The 14,115-nt window shown below is 41.2% G+C and overlaps 1 protein-coding gene across 2 annotated transcripts in view; it reads right to left on the bottom strand.

The window, feature by feature from the left end:
• LOC117014569 (A-kinase anchor protein 17B) overlaps positions 1-13,304 on the bottom strand; it is a 29,227-nt gene extending 15,923 nt beyond the window's left edge. Inside the window, exon 1 of one of the 2 annotated variants that reach the window (XM_033093011.1) lies at positions 12,990-13,304. The gene's annotated coding sequence lies outside the window, so the exon portion shown is untranslated. Of the gene's footprint in view, positions 1-5,907; positions 5,954-12,989 lie in introns of those variants that run through there. The other variant, XM_033093780.1, reaches the window with a different exon arrangement.
• Positions 13,305-14,115: the final 811 nt, after the last annotated feature.

The raw sequence follows: 14,115 nt of genomic DNA, 5'->3' as shown, positions 1-14,115 counted from the left end.
TCTACCCAAAACCTGAAAACATTTATCCATAAAGACACGTGTGCTCCAATGTTCATTGCAGCTTTGTTTATGGTGGCCAAGACACGGAAACAACCAAAACGTCCTTCGATAGATGAATGGATAAAGAAGTTGTGGTATAGATACACAATGGAATATTATTCGGCAGTAAGAAAAGATGATATAGGAACATTTGTGACAACATGGATGGATCTTGAGAGTATAATGCTAAGCGAAACAAGTCAGACAGAAAAAGCAGAGAACCATATGATTTCACTTGTATGTGGTATATAAACCAAAAACAACAAAAGAACAAGACAAACAAATGAAAAACAAAAACTCATAGACACAGACAATAGTTTAGTGGTTACCAGAGGGTAAGTGGGGTGGGTGGTGGGAGATGAGGGTAAGGGGGATCACATATATGGTGATAGAAGGAGAACTAACTCCGGGTGGTGAACACACAATGGGATTTATAGATGATGTAATACAGAATTGTACACCTGAAATCTATGTAATTTTACTAACAATTGTCACCCCAATTAAAAAAAAAAGACACATGTGTTCCAATGTTCATTGCAGCTTTATTTACGGTGGCCACGACATGGAAACAACCAAAATGTCCTTCGATAGATGAATGGATAAAGAAGTTGTGGTATATATACATAATGGAATACTATACGGCAGTAAGAAAAGGTGAAATAGGACCATTTGTGACAACATGGATGGATCTTGAGATTATAATGTTAATCGAAATAAGTCAGACAGAAAAAGGAGAGAACCATATGATTTCACTGATATGTAGTATATGAACCAAAAACAACAAAAGAACAAGAGAAACATATGAGAAACAAAAACTCATAGATACAGAAAATAGTTTAATGGTTACCAGAGGGTAAGGCGGAAGGGGAGTGTTTGATGTGGGTAAAGGGGTTCAAATATATGGTGACGGAAGGATAACTGATTCTGGGTGGTGAACACATAATGTGATTTATAGATGATGTAATACAGAATTGTACACCTGAAATCTATGTAACTTTACTAACAATTGTCACCCCAATAAACTTTAATTAAAAAAAGATATATAATTTCATTTGATAGTTTTCACACAAATCAAAATGATAAAATCCCATTCGTGATCAAATATATGGTAATGAAAAGAGGACTAACTTTGAATGGTGAACACACCATGTGATATGTAGATGATGTATTGCAGAATTGTGCACCTGAAACTTTACTAACAATTGTCACTGCAATAAACTTTAATTAAAAAAGAAAAAACATTCCTGGGAAAGTTTTGGAAAGAAATAAAAAACAGGCACCTTCATATCTTACTAGAGGTAATGTAAATTAGTTACATCTTTTTCTAGAATAATTCAGTGAAACAAACCAAGAATCATAAAAATTCTTACCCCCTTTGATCCAGTAACGTTCTCTAGAAACTTACCTAGGGAAATAATTTAAAATAAAAAAAGAGCATGTTCAAAGCTACATGTTGTGGTGTCATTTTAGATACATTTTTGTCAAAACTATGTATACATAGGAATAAAGTTCATAAATTGGGTTATGATTTTTTGCAAAGTAATTTAATAAAACTTTTTGCTGACTTAATCAATACAATGGCAACTCTCTTCCACCATCAGAGATACCCCTCGATCTGCCATAACTGTAAATGCTGATACGTATCTGAACCCATAACCAAATTTGTATGAGTCATCACTGAAGCTTGGGAGATCAGAACTTGGAATAACGAAGAAGCAGTTGGCCAATTCCATACTAGCTACACCATAGGCTGCAGAAGTTATTTTCAAAAATTGCTTTATTGAAACGTGATATACGACACGTGTCATACATTTGACATGTTTCATAATATAAGGTGCACATGTATCAAAAGTGTACATTTTAATGAATTTTGACATATGTATAAACATCTATGAAACTATCAACACAGTCAAGACAGTGGAAATGCCCATCATCCTGAAAAGTTTTCTTCGTGCCGCTTTGTAATCCTTCCCACATCCCAAGCAACCACTGATCTGGCTGCAGAATGTTAAGTCATAACTGATTTATCTTGTATTATAAACAGACAGATGTTTCTGGAAAATACTCAGGAATATCCGATAGTCAACTTTAACAGATCCTTTGTCTAAATTAGGATACTTTCTCAACTCCAAGCTTCCATGTTCCAATCCTTGAATCCTTGAATCTCATTAAAGCTACATAGGGCCCTACTTTGTTCTTGAAAATAGGTTTAAAAAGGTTTGTGCTCTTCTCCCCATACAGTCCCTGTTTTTAATCTTATTTAAACCAAATAAGCATATTGTTTAATAATCTATTTTATTTTTATTTCATTTTTTCTTAGAGTTTATATTTATTATATCTGAAAATAATTAAGATTATTACTTCATTGTATAATATGGTGGTGAGCTTTTTGAGATTATTATAGTCAGAACTTAATTGTACATATATTTAAATGTATTTTATTTATTTATTTTATAAGTTTCAGGTGTACAAAGTAATGTGATAGTTAGACATTTACACCCCTCACAAAGTGATAACCCCCCCAGTCTACTATCCCTCTGACAACCCATATACCAGTTACAATACCATTGATTATATTCCCTATGCTGTACTTTACATACTGTAACATACATATATATATAAAATATTATAGTTGACATTCAATTATAGTTGACATTCAATAATATTTTATATTAATTTCTGGTGTACAGTGCAGTGGTTAGGCATTCATATAATCTATGAAGTGACCCCCATGATAAGTCCAGTACCCATCTGACACCCTACATAGTCTTTACAACATTATTAATTATATTCCCCATACTGTATTTCACATCTCCGTGACTGTTTTGTACTTCCTAATCCCTTCACCTTTCTCATGCATTCTCCTACCCCCTCCCATCTAGCATCTATCAGTTTGTTTTCTGTATCTATGAGTCCAGTTCTATTTTGTTTGCTTGTTTATTGTGTTCCTTAGATTCCACATATAAGTGAGATCATATGGTATTTGTCTTTCTCAGTCTGACTTATTTCACTTAGGATAATATCCTCTAGCTTCACCTATGTTGTTGCAATTGGTAAGATTTCATTCTTTTTTATGGCAGAGTAATACTCCATTGTATAAAGGTACCACAATTTCTTTATCTAATTGTCTATTGATGGGCATTTCAGTTGTTTCCACATCTTGGCTATTGTAAATAGTGCTGCAATAAATATAGAGGTGCATATGTGTTTTTTTTTGAATTAGTGGTTTGGATTTCTTTGGATAAATACTGATAAAAGCGAACTGGCACTTTGAGAAAACTGACCCAGGTGCTGGGAGGTCTATGGATGGAGCTGGGCTTCCTCTTACTCTCTAGTCCTGACTTCCTGTTAAAACTTTATGGTTCTAACTTCCTGCAGTAGGGGGAGGGAATATATATAGCAGCCATCTTGGAAGAGGGGTGGAACATTGCATGTGTGCAGCTGACCAGAGATGCTGGTTCTCACACTGCTGCAGTAGTTTTGCTTTTTCCTTCTCCTGAATAAATCCTTTTTGGCAGACTATCTGGAAAATTATTTTGTTCAGTAAACAATACCCAAGAGTGGAATTGCTGGGTCATAAGGTAGTTCTATTTTTAATTTTTGGAGGAACCGCCATACTGTTTTCCATAGTGGCTGCTAAATAATCTATTTTAAATTAGATATATTATTTAGTACATATAGTCATGCATTTTATGTATTTTATATATATTAATAAAACATATCTATCAAAACAGGTGGAATTACTGAGATCAAGTTATGAGACTACAACTTAAAATTGGTTATTTAGAACAACCTAATTTGGCCTCTAAATTCCCTTTTAATATATATGTGCTTCAGTTGACAGCAATGGTAGAATTCATTAACAATGTTCCCATCATTTTCACCAATTGCTGTCATATGCGTAGATTATTCAAGAAAGGTTTAAGAGCCTAGTATAAACCAAGCCCTGATGGCAAAGAACACCATAGTTATAAACTTCATAAATTATCAAAAAGTAAAATTTAGTAAAGATTTTTAACTATTCCCATGTTCTATTATGCTCCGCCATGACCTCCCCAGTCCCCCCCACCATATACACACATCTTTCTTCTCATCTGATTAAAAGCAACATATTGAAATCACTTCTCTGTTTAATACCTTTGCAGAGGCGAATAAGAGCTCCTCTAACCTCAAAAAATTAGTTATTCAATAACATTTACACAGTGTGAATTCCAGCAGTATCGTGTGCACATAGCTTTACCAAAGCATTTCACTCAACATGCTTTCCATGCCAGAACATTTCTAGTGGACTCAAGAGAACATGGCTGCTCTCTCTAGTCATCTGTCCACCTCATCTTCCTTGCCTCTGTACCTAGTATCAAAGCTGACTGAATAACAGTAGAAAAAGAGAAGAGAAAAAAGGAAAGAGTCTTGAGATTTCTTCCAAACTTAAAATGATTGTTTTAACCTGCAGTGAAAATTCAATACATTTTGTAGGGTCTGCGATTCAGTCACTCCAGTACTTCCTTTCATTTCAGAAGATACTAGAGAGATTCCTACTATACCTCCAGTTCTGTTTTTGTTTTTGTTTTATCAGAAATATAACTTTAAAACTTTAAAAGCACTTGAGTTATTAGCAAAGTATCCATCATTCATTCTCTTTCACTTTTTCTCACTCTCATATATATTTGTTGTCAAGGACATTTGAATGAGCCACTTTTTTAAAAACAGTGAAAAAAATAGGACCATTTATACAACTTAATATCGTCTTTCAAAGTAGTTATTTGCTGCCTTTCTTTTTTTCTCCAGGCTTTTGAAGTTTAAAGTTAGTCATTTTGAAAGTATTTAAAATTATACCAACATATTTATAGTCAGTTACCAGGGCAGCCAAGATGTATTTGGTTTAAATCCATCTAGCCAATTGCCAATTTCCTGGCTAGTACAGAAGCTCAGTAAGTCTTGACCAAATAGAATTACTCTCTGGCTCTTCACTCAAGAAGTCATGGATGAACATTCATGTGTTTTAATGCATCACTAACCTAAACAACAATTTTAAAACTGAGGCTGACCATATGATCTTGAAAAATTTTTAAATCACATCATTAACATGAGCAACCCTCAGTGTTGCAATAGGAATATGGCCAATACAGGACATACCAGATGACTAAATTCCCAAATTGAGATGGTCCTAAAGGGCTTAGTAGAGCCCTGGGAGCTTTGAGGACAGAAAGGAAGGGACTTTTGGAGATCCACAGCCATTCAGCAATGATAAATTTGTTACCAGGAAATACGAGTGTCCTACTGAAAGAGAATCTCTTTACCAGCGCTCAAAGAAAATCTGATCTAAGGGAGAATTTGGCATGGGAACTGTTGATCTTGAAATGAAGAAAACCGAATTCATGTTGATTCATCTCCTTTGGCAACTTAATTTCCTGTTTTTACTTCCCTATTTTAAAAGATCATATTTCCTTTATGTGAAAATGTTTGTGAAAGCAAAGTGTTTCTATGGCTAATAAAATTAATTAACCTAAAGAAAGATTTGTGTTAGGCCTTTCTGTGCAAATGCATTTACATAACTCAGTGAGTATGGGAGTCATTCCATGATGGCAAGGGAGGGAGCAATTTTTTAAAATATGCACAGGGCAGTCGCAGACCCATATGACCAGTCTTTTGGTCTTTTGCCCCTTCTTTAGCACCAGGAAAGTTTTTGTTATAGAACACGACTCCCCAGACATTTCCTACCAGGAATACTGCTTTATACCTTGGATTAATTAACTATAATGCTACTAAAGTAGACTCATTGCTTTCTCTTCTTCATATTAAAAAAAAAAGCTATCAGGGATTTAAAGGAATGTGGCTGAGTATCTTACATACTTTAGCCTCACTCACCAAATAGAGTATTATTTGTGGGAAATGCATATCATGAAGTCGCCAGTGTTTTACTTCTCTGTTTTATCTTCGCAATCTGAAAATTACCAGCAAACTTCCTGCCCACGAGTCGCCACCTACAGGGCAAAAGCAGTCTTTACATGGGATCGTGCTAGGAGCTACTAGTAAGTAGTTTCTGAAAGCAGCAGTATTTTCCCAACCTTTTTAAAATCCCAAGGTAAACTTATTTGAATACAGATCCTGCAGAAAAGGATACTACTCAATATCTTATGGCGAAAATGTGATCAAGGGAGGAAAGGCTTGAGAAGCCACCATTCACGTGAACTCTTCATGGTGGACCACTGTGTTCTAGCATCCTGACCAGGGAACACTGCCAGAGTGAAAGAGGTGTGAAGTCAAAAGTGGATGCAATGGCTAAAAAAAACTAAGACAACTGTATATTTACAATTTTCTGCATGAATAACATGTGAGATGTACACGGTTGTAGTTAGAGACCATCATGATTTGGGTTTTGCACCTATTTAATAACAATCTCAGATACTGATATGATCAATACATTTCTCACTTTTCATGCCTATAGCAAACTTCTGTAAAATTCCATATATAAAACAGAAATTCTACAGCAACTCTACAGAGTTCCTACAGATTTGGTTAGATATTCCCCCTTCATGGGGATTTGCATTTTCCAATTAGTTTTTACACCTGAAGCTGAAGTAGAATAATACTGAATGTCAACTATATGTATAGTCACAGGATGTGCAGTACAGCATAGGGAATATAGTCAATGGAATTGTAACAGCTATATAGGATGTCAGAGAGGCAGTAGATTGGGGGATTATCACTTTGTGAGGGGTGTAAATGTCTAGTACATTGCTCTGTGCACCTGAAACTAATAAAAAAGAAAAAAAGAAAAAAAAAGAGCACTACTCTTTTCAAAAGAACATCACTACTACTCTATACTACTAGTATGAGAAAGAGCACCACAATGAAAATCATTGTCCAAATCTTTTTTTAAATGATTTCCTCAAAATATATTACATCAAAGGATAGGAATAAGTTCATATGGCTCATTACATATTGTCAAATTGTTCTCCTGAAGGATTAAGTCAACTTATCATGCCATCACAGTATTAACATGCCCAATTCCCATGCACCCCATGCAGCCCTGCTTACATTGGATCATTATCATTTTTATTTCTGCTACATTTATCAGTTTATAATGGCAACTTAAAGTAGCTTTAATTTGCATTTAATTTTTATGTAGGCTAAAGCTCCAGGCAACCTTTACATTGACATTCAACTGCCTATTCAATGTGTCCAACTTGAATGTTTCATTAGCATCTCAACCTAACAAGTGCAACAGAACTCTTGGGAGTCACCCAGTGATTCCCATCTCCCTAACAGAGCCACGCTCCACCCAGGTGCTCAAGTTCTTCCCTTCCACTTAGATTCAACCCTTCAGCAAGTCATTTTGACTCCACCTTTACCACACATTCCAAATCCATCCAGCCAAAATGCTTTAAAAAAAAAAGAAAACTTTAAGTCACATCCTGTTACTCCTTTGTTCAAAATCCTCCAGTGGCTTCCCACCATGCTTTGAACAAAATCCAAACTGCTTATCCCCAAAATATAGCCACTACCCATCTCTTTCAACTCATTTTGTCCCTTTGTGCCCTACTGCCCTTGTTCTCTCCATGACTGTTACACTGGCCTTTTTACTGCTCCTTAAATGCATCAAGTTCACTCCTCAGAGCCTTTGCACTTGTGGTTCCCTCCAGCTGAAGTGCTGTCTTCCTCAAGATTTTCTCATGGTTGGCTCCTTCTCATTATTCAGATGTGGCTCAGAGAAGCCTTCCCTGAACACTAGCTTTAACAGCACTGCTCCCACCCCTGTCATGTTGTAGCATATCAACCCATTTTAGTTTCATGGTAACACTGAAATGATCAAATAATCATGTGCATTTGTTAACATGTGTTTTTTTTTTTAATCTGTACCAACCCTCTACCCCCCTACTCTGCAAGTTTCATAATGGCAGGGACTGCATGTGTCTGGTTCACCATTTTATCTTCAGAGCCTAGAAGGAAGGGTGCCTGGCACAGAGCAGGGACTTGATAATTCTAAATTTTACCTAAACAAGAGAATTTGCTTATCAACTATATTTAAAAGGTGTTGTTTCCATAGTGAAAATATTAATAATAGCACCTAGAGACGAATCGTGAAATGCTAATGCAGACTTGCTTATTCTTTCAGGCTCCTGGAGCTATCAAAATTAATCAGTGAACTTGGAGATCAATCAAGTGTACACCAAGCATCTACTCAGTATAAAACACTTTGGGGGATACAATGAGTCACTCTCAAAAAACTGAGTCTAGAAAGAGAAAGAAATTAAAACAATTAACTGGAATATGAGGAAGTAAATGGTGAATGCCATGAGAACCATAGGATACTTTGGGCTACAGAAAAGTAATAATGGTTTTAATGCTCTTTCACATGAAATAAGTATTGGCATTTCCGGGACTATGACTCAGTGGTTTTCAAATGTGCTAGTACTGTTCCCTTCAAGAGTCTTGGGACATGCACAGGAACAATTGGTTTTAGTTGTCATGATAACTGGTGTAGGGAAGGGCACTGCTGCCACTTCGTGATCAGGGGGCCAGAGATGCTAAATGACCTGCACTGCAGGACAGACCTACACAAGGAAGAACTCTCCACCCCAAAGGACAATACAGAAATGGCTTATCCCTGTCCATCTAGAACATATGGAGAGTCTTCAGGGACTTCTAAAGTAAACTTTCTAAGATGGTACTTTTTTAGTAGTCATTTCTAAGTTGTTTTCTTCCCCTGAACTCTTTTCATCGTTTTGATGCACAAACTGTACACACCAACTATTCAGCAGAAAGAAAACCTGAGTCCAAGTGAAGGATAAAGAACAGTAAGGCCCACCAGAACGTTTCTTTGGGGCCCTAGCATAGTGGGCTTCGAAATCCCAGCCCAAAGCAAAGGTACCAACTATGGATAATGCTCAGTCCCTCGCCATCAGCCTTTCCCCAATGATGTCCACAGCATACCTGTGTGTTAAGATTATTCACATTTCACAGAGTTGGTTCTATTGCATGTCCAACATTTCCCTAATTACACAATAAGACAAGAAAGTAATCCTAAATTAGAATCTTTCTGAGTAGAAGCCCTTTTCTCTAGAGTAGGGGTCTGGGGCCTACAGATAGGTCCCAAGACTGGGTTTGGGGCTGTAGAGCACTCAGACCCCAGCTAAAGGGGTCAGCACTACACAGCTCTGCCTTCCACAGGCAAAACACAGCCCAGGCTTTCTGGTGTTTTGAGAGAAGATGGAAATCGTGACTTTTTTAAAAAATTTTCAGATCTTTTGGTTTTTCAATGTGACCCCTAATCCAATGGCTTTTGAAAACATTGTATAAGCTGAAGCACACCCATCTAAGGCTCAACTTGACCCAATGGCCCCTCCCCTAGCTTGCTCCTTATGCACACCAAACCCAAGAATCTGTTTGGTTGCATGCGGTCCTCCCCAGGGTTCAAGAAATTCAAAACCAAGATTTAAAACCGTGTTTCCCCGAAAATAAGACCTAGCCAGACCATCAGCTCTAATGCATCTTTTGGAGCGAAAATTAATGTAAGACCCGATCTTGTTTTAATATAAGACCAGGTCTTTAATATAATATAATATAATATAATATAATATAATATAATATAATATAATATAATATAATATAATATAATATAATATAATATAATATAATATACTACCGGGTCTTATATTAATTTTGGCTCCAAAAGATGCATTAGAGCTGATGGTCTGGCTAGGTCTTATTTTCAGGGAAACACGGTATATGATGACAATTGGGCAAGGTTCTCAAGAAAGAGTGAGACAGAGACAGGCTCAGGGACTCAGGTAGGGTACACCAAGTGATTGGTATTGGTCTTGCCATGCTTTTCCTTTCTCAAAACTTCTCGGGGCCAGCCCGGTGGCTCAGGCGGTCAGAGCTCCATGCTCCTAACTCCGAAGGCTGCCTGTTCAATTCCCACATGGGCCAGTGGGCTCTCAACCACAAGGTTGCCAGTTCAATTCCTCGAATCCCACAAGGGATGGTGAGCTCCACCCCCTGCAACTAAGATTGAACACGGCACCTTGAGCTGAGTTGCCTCCCGGATGGCTCAGTTGGTTGGAGCGCGGACTCTCAACCACAAGGTTGCCTGTTCAGTTTCTCGAATCCCGCAAGGGATGGTGGGCAGCGCCCCCTGCAACTAAGATTGAACACAGCACCTTGAGCTGAGCTGCTGCTGAGCTCCCAAATGGCTCAGTTGGTTGGAGCGCATCCTCTCAACCACAAGGTTGCGGGTTTGACTCCTGCAAGGGATGGTGGGCTGCACCCCCTGCAACTAGCAACGGCAACTGGACCTGGAGCTGAGCTGCGCCCTCCACAACTAAGACTGAAAGGACAACAACTTGAAGCTGAACGGCACCCTCCACAACTAAGATTGAAAGGATAACAACTTGACTTGGGGGAAAAAATATTCTTAACATCTTATTTCTCACTGCATGAAATCACAAGTTCTTTTCAAAGTTCTCCAAAAGGTGACCCTTCCCCTCCTCATCAGCCTTATCATGCCCCTGTGTCCATCCCGCAATCTAGCTAGGCCAGTCTTCCTTGAGTTCCTTCAAACATGTTGATCACCTCAGCCAAATGTCCTCTATCCCTATGTAAGTCCCACCCACTCTTCAAAGCCTTGCTCACATCCCACCTCTTTTATGAAACCTTTGTGACAGTAAATAATAAAATGCTTTCAAGCTCAAGAGCTGGTGTCAAGCTGACCTAGGTTCAAATCCAACCTCTGCCATTGACCAACTGGGTGATTCATCTAACCTCTTTGAGCTTCAGAAGATGATAATGATAAGGGCTTACCTCACAGAATTTTTGAAGGATTAAGGGAAATGATGCAAGTAAAATACTTAACCCTCAATAAGTACTCAATTAATATGAGCTCCTGTTATTACTATGGCTGAATTTCCTCTCCTCCTGTAAGTGACCCAGCTTACACTGTCTCTTCTGAGTAAAGGACGACTGGATTTCATGCGGTCTACCTTTGCTCAGACTGGGCCCCCGGCATTAGTCTACGTCAGCCCCCAGCTTGGCTTTAAAGCTTCTTAAAGTTCCAGGAGCATGTTGGAACACATGCTCATATACACAGTTCTCATATAGATCCAAGTGGACACTAAATCAGAGAGTTGCACGTGTACCACCACCCTGGCTCTGAAACAATCAGCAAAAGTCCCTCTGCCTAGCAAAGGCAAGAATGCATGCTAGGAAGATAAACATGTAGCCAGTCTCCATGACAGAGAGCTGCTTCAACATTTGAAGGAAATGTCTCTCTCTCTCAATCTCTCTCTCTCTCTCTCTCTCTCTCTCTCTCTCACACACACACACACACACACACACACACACACACACACACACACACACACCACCACCATCACCACCACCACCACCACCACTGCCACCACCATTACCTTCACATTCCCAAACCTCTGTGCCTCACCTTTTCTTCTGATGCTGGAGATGACAAATGAAGCCACTCAAAGGCCACTTTTCTCCACAAGTGTATGATGGGAAACCCAAACAAATGGGCCACACTGCAGGTGTGATCTTTGGCTGGGACTACATGGAAAGCACATGACCCACCAAGATGGCTTGGGCTTGCCCTGTCCCCCAACAGTGTTACCTCCACCTCAAGTCAGCCCCCCCCCCATCATCCTCTGATATGCATAGCTGGGATTGCCTGGGCACCAGTGCCAGCCGGACTATTCCCCTTGTCACTTTTCTCTGTGCTTAACAAGAGTCAAATTGAAAATACCCTCGTGCAAATTACTCCATGCTCTGAGCGACTCTCTCCCAAACAAACAAACAAACAAAAAACAGGGCACAGAAAAAATGTGACTACTGGAATACCACGCTCTTTAAAAAGCAAACAAAAAACAGAACTTGAGAAGTCCCAAGTGTATTGTCCCAAAGAGTGGTTTTCTTAGCATGAAGACTGAGCCCTAACAATGGTGCTGCACAAGTTTACATTCTTTCAACAGCATGAAGTTCCAAAGTTAGATCAGAGGCAGGCAGGAAAACAATATAAATTTGGGCATGATATTTGATACCTCATTCTCAATCTAGAAAGGACAGAGAAAATGAAAAGGCCCAACGGGTAATCAGTCCTCATGCTGGAACCCAGTTTTCCAACACAAGTCACTCCTCAGAGTTGGCAGCATTGCAAAGTTCTCCGGTAGTGGTTGGCTTTAAATAAAATGGCAACAAGCAGGAGGCCAAATATAAAGTAGACATGGTCCCAAGGACTGAGACTCCAGGATTCCCCCGTGATCAGGGATGGTATTTTCTCCTACAGTGTGGGTCTCTCCAACTTGCTTCTTCCCCTAGCCCCGCTGTCGCCCAACCCAGCTCAGGACCCCCTATCTCAGGCCTTGTGGGTGAGCCCTGCTCTCCCAGTCAGGAAACTGTCTGATTGTACGCGCGCCGGAACAAGCCGAGATTCTTGACACGTCCCTGAAGCCAAGGACCGGGTCATCAGTGGGGTAGGGGGAGGGCTGCTAATGATTAATTCGATGAGTGCAGCTGAAGCAGGGGAAAAGACTAGCGTCCTGGTGCCTGACATGGGAGTCGAACAGGAGAGCGCACCTTCAGTTCCCACTAGCTGGATACCATTGCCAGCGTACCCCAGGGGAGTGCCCCAAGTGACCTCGGCTGGAGCAGCGGCTGGAGCGCCCCCTACTGCGGCGCCACAGCCAGAGGAGGTATGGCAAGGTCCAGGATGAAGGGAGAGGACAAGGGGAAGAGCCTGGGCACATCTCTGGAAAACCTGACTCTGCAGGGGTAGGTGGGGCGACCCAGATCTCCTGCGCATCTCCTTCCCAATCCCCACACAAGGTCCAGAGTGGCCCTGTCTGCGAGGCCCCAAAGCCCCCGTAGGCCAGGGCGGCCGGCCGGCCAAGCTGCAGCGGGACGTGGACGCCTTCTCTGTGAGCAGAGCTGGGGGCATTTACCGGGATCCTCAGGAGCCGCTGCGTCTCTGCTCGGGTCTCCGCTGGTGTAGCAGTCTGCTGCCTCCGCCTCTTTCTACCCGTCGCAGTCGCACCGGCAACGCTCCCAGTTGCTCCCTGCGACTGTGGCTGGCGTGGCCAGCTGTTGACAGGCTCGCGTCTCGAGCGCACCGGGCGCAAAAGCGTCCCCGCCGCATCCAAGTCAGCGACGCAAGCGCGTGCCTTAATGCCAACGCCCCGTGCGGCCCTCGCCCGCAGCTTCTTACCACCTCGCGGCCCCCGGCTGCGGACTCGCAGGTTCACTCGCCTGCCGGCTCCCGTCAGTGGGCTCTCGCCTAGCCAATTGCCTCCCCGCGCGGGCTCCGCCCCCTCGCTGCCATCCCTCAACTTGCCCGCTGGACCAATGGCAACAGTGAACTAGTCCCGCCCCGTCGATTCCCGCGGGGCCAATTGCCTTGTCCTGAGGAGTCATTCAAGAAGCCCCTCCCCTCTCGTCGGCAAAGCGGGAGCCAAAGTTTATCCCAATGCGAGGTTGCTCCTGGCAATGGCCAGGCTTTGCTCTAGTTCCCCAACCCCGCAAGAAGTTACGATGACTTAGAGGCTGCAACTTCCCTTGTCTGGCGACATCCAAGCGACTTATTTCCTTTCGATTATTCCTTTCGATAATTTCCTTTCGATTATTCCTTTGAATAAACGGAAGCTAACGGAGAGGTACTGTTGTCCACCTCACCCCTGAGGAAGGACTTCTGAGAAATATACACCCACTTGGCCAGAATTTGTATATCACAGGGCCAGTAAGAGCCTCAGAGGTCATCTGCTGACTCTATCCACACTGGTTGCTTTGGGGTTTGGAGGTGTGTGTGTGTGTGTGTGTGTGTGTGTGTGTGTGTGTGTGTGTGAGTCCCTGCTCTCTAAGCTGGACAACTTCCAGTGACTCGCTGGCTCCTGGGACCGTGGCTTGGTTCTCTGCATCATAATTTGAGGCTGAGTGAAACTGGCCCCCCTGTGACTTCTGCCCCCTCGAGGCCACACAAAGCCAGCTTTGCCCTTCTTCCCATGGTGCTCCAACAATTTGAAGACAAATCTTCTGGCCCCGTAGTTTTTCCATGCTTTGTTGCTCCAAAAACCT

Source organism: Rhinolophus ferrumequinum, chromosome X (assembly GCF_004115265.2).
Source record: "Rhinolophus ferrumequinum isolate MPI-CBG mRhiFer1 chromosome X, mRhiFer1_v1.p, whole genome shotgun sequence".
NCBI classification, from domain to species: domain Eukaryota; kingdom Metazoa; phylum Chordata; class Mammalia; order Chiroptera; family Rhinolophidae; genus Rhinolophus; species Rhinolophus ferrumequinum.
This window is presented reverse-complemented; position numbering and strand designations above follow the sequence as displayed.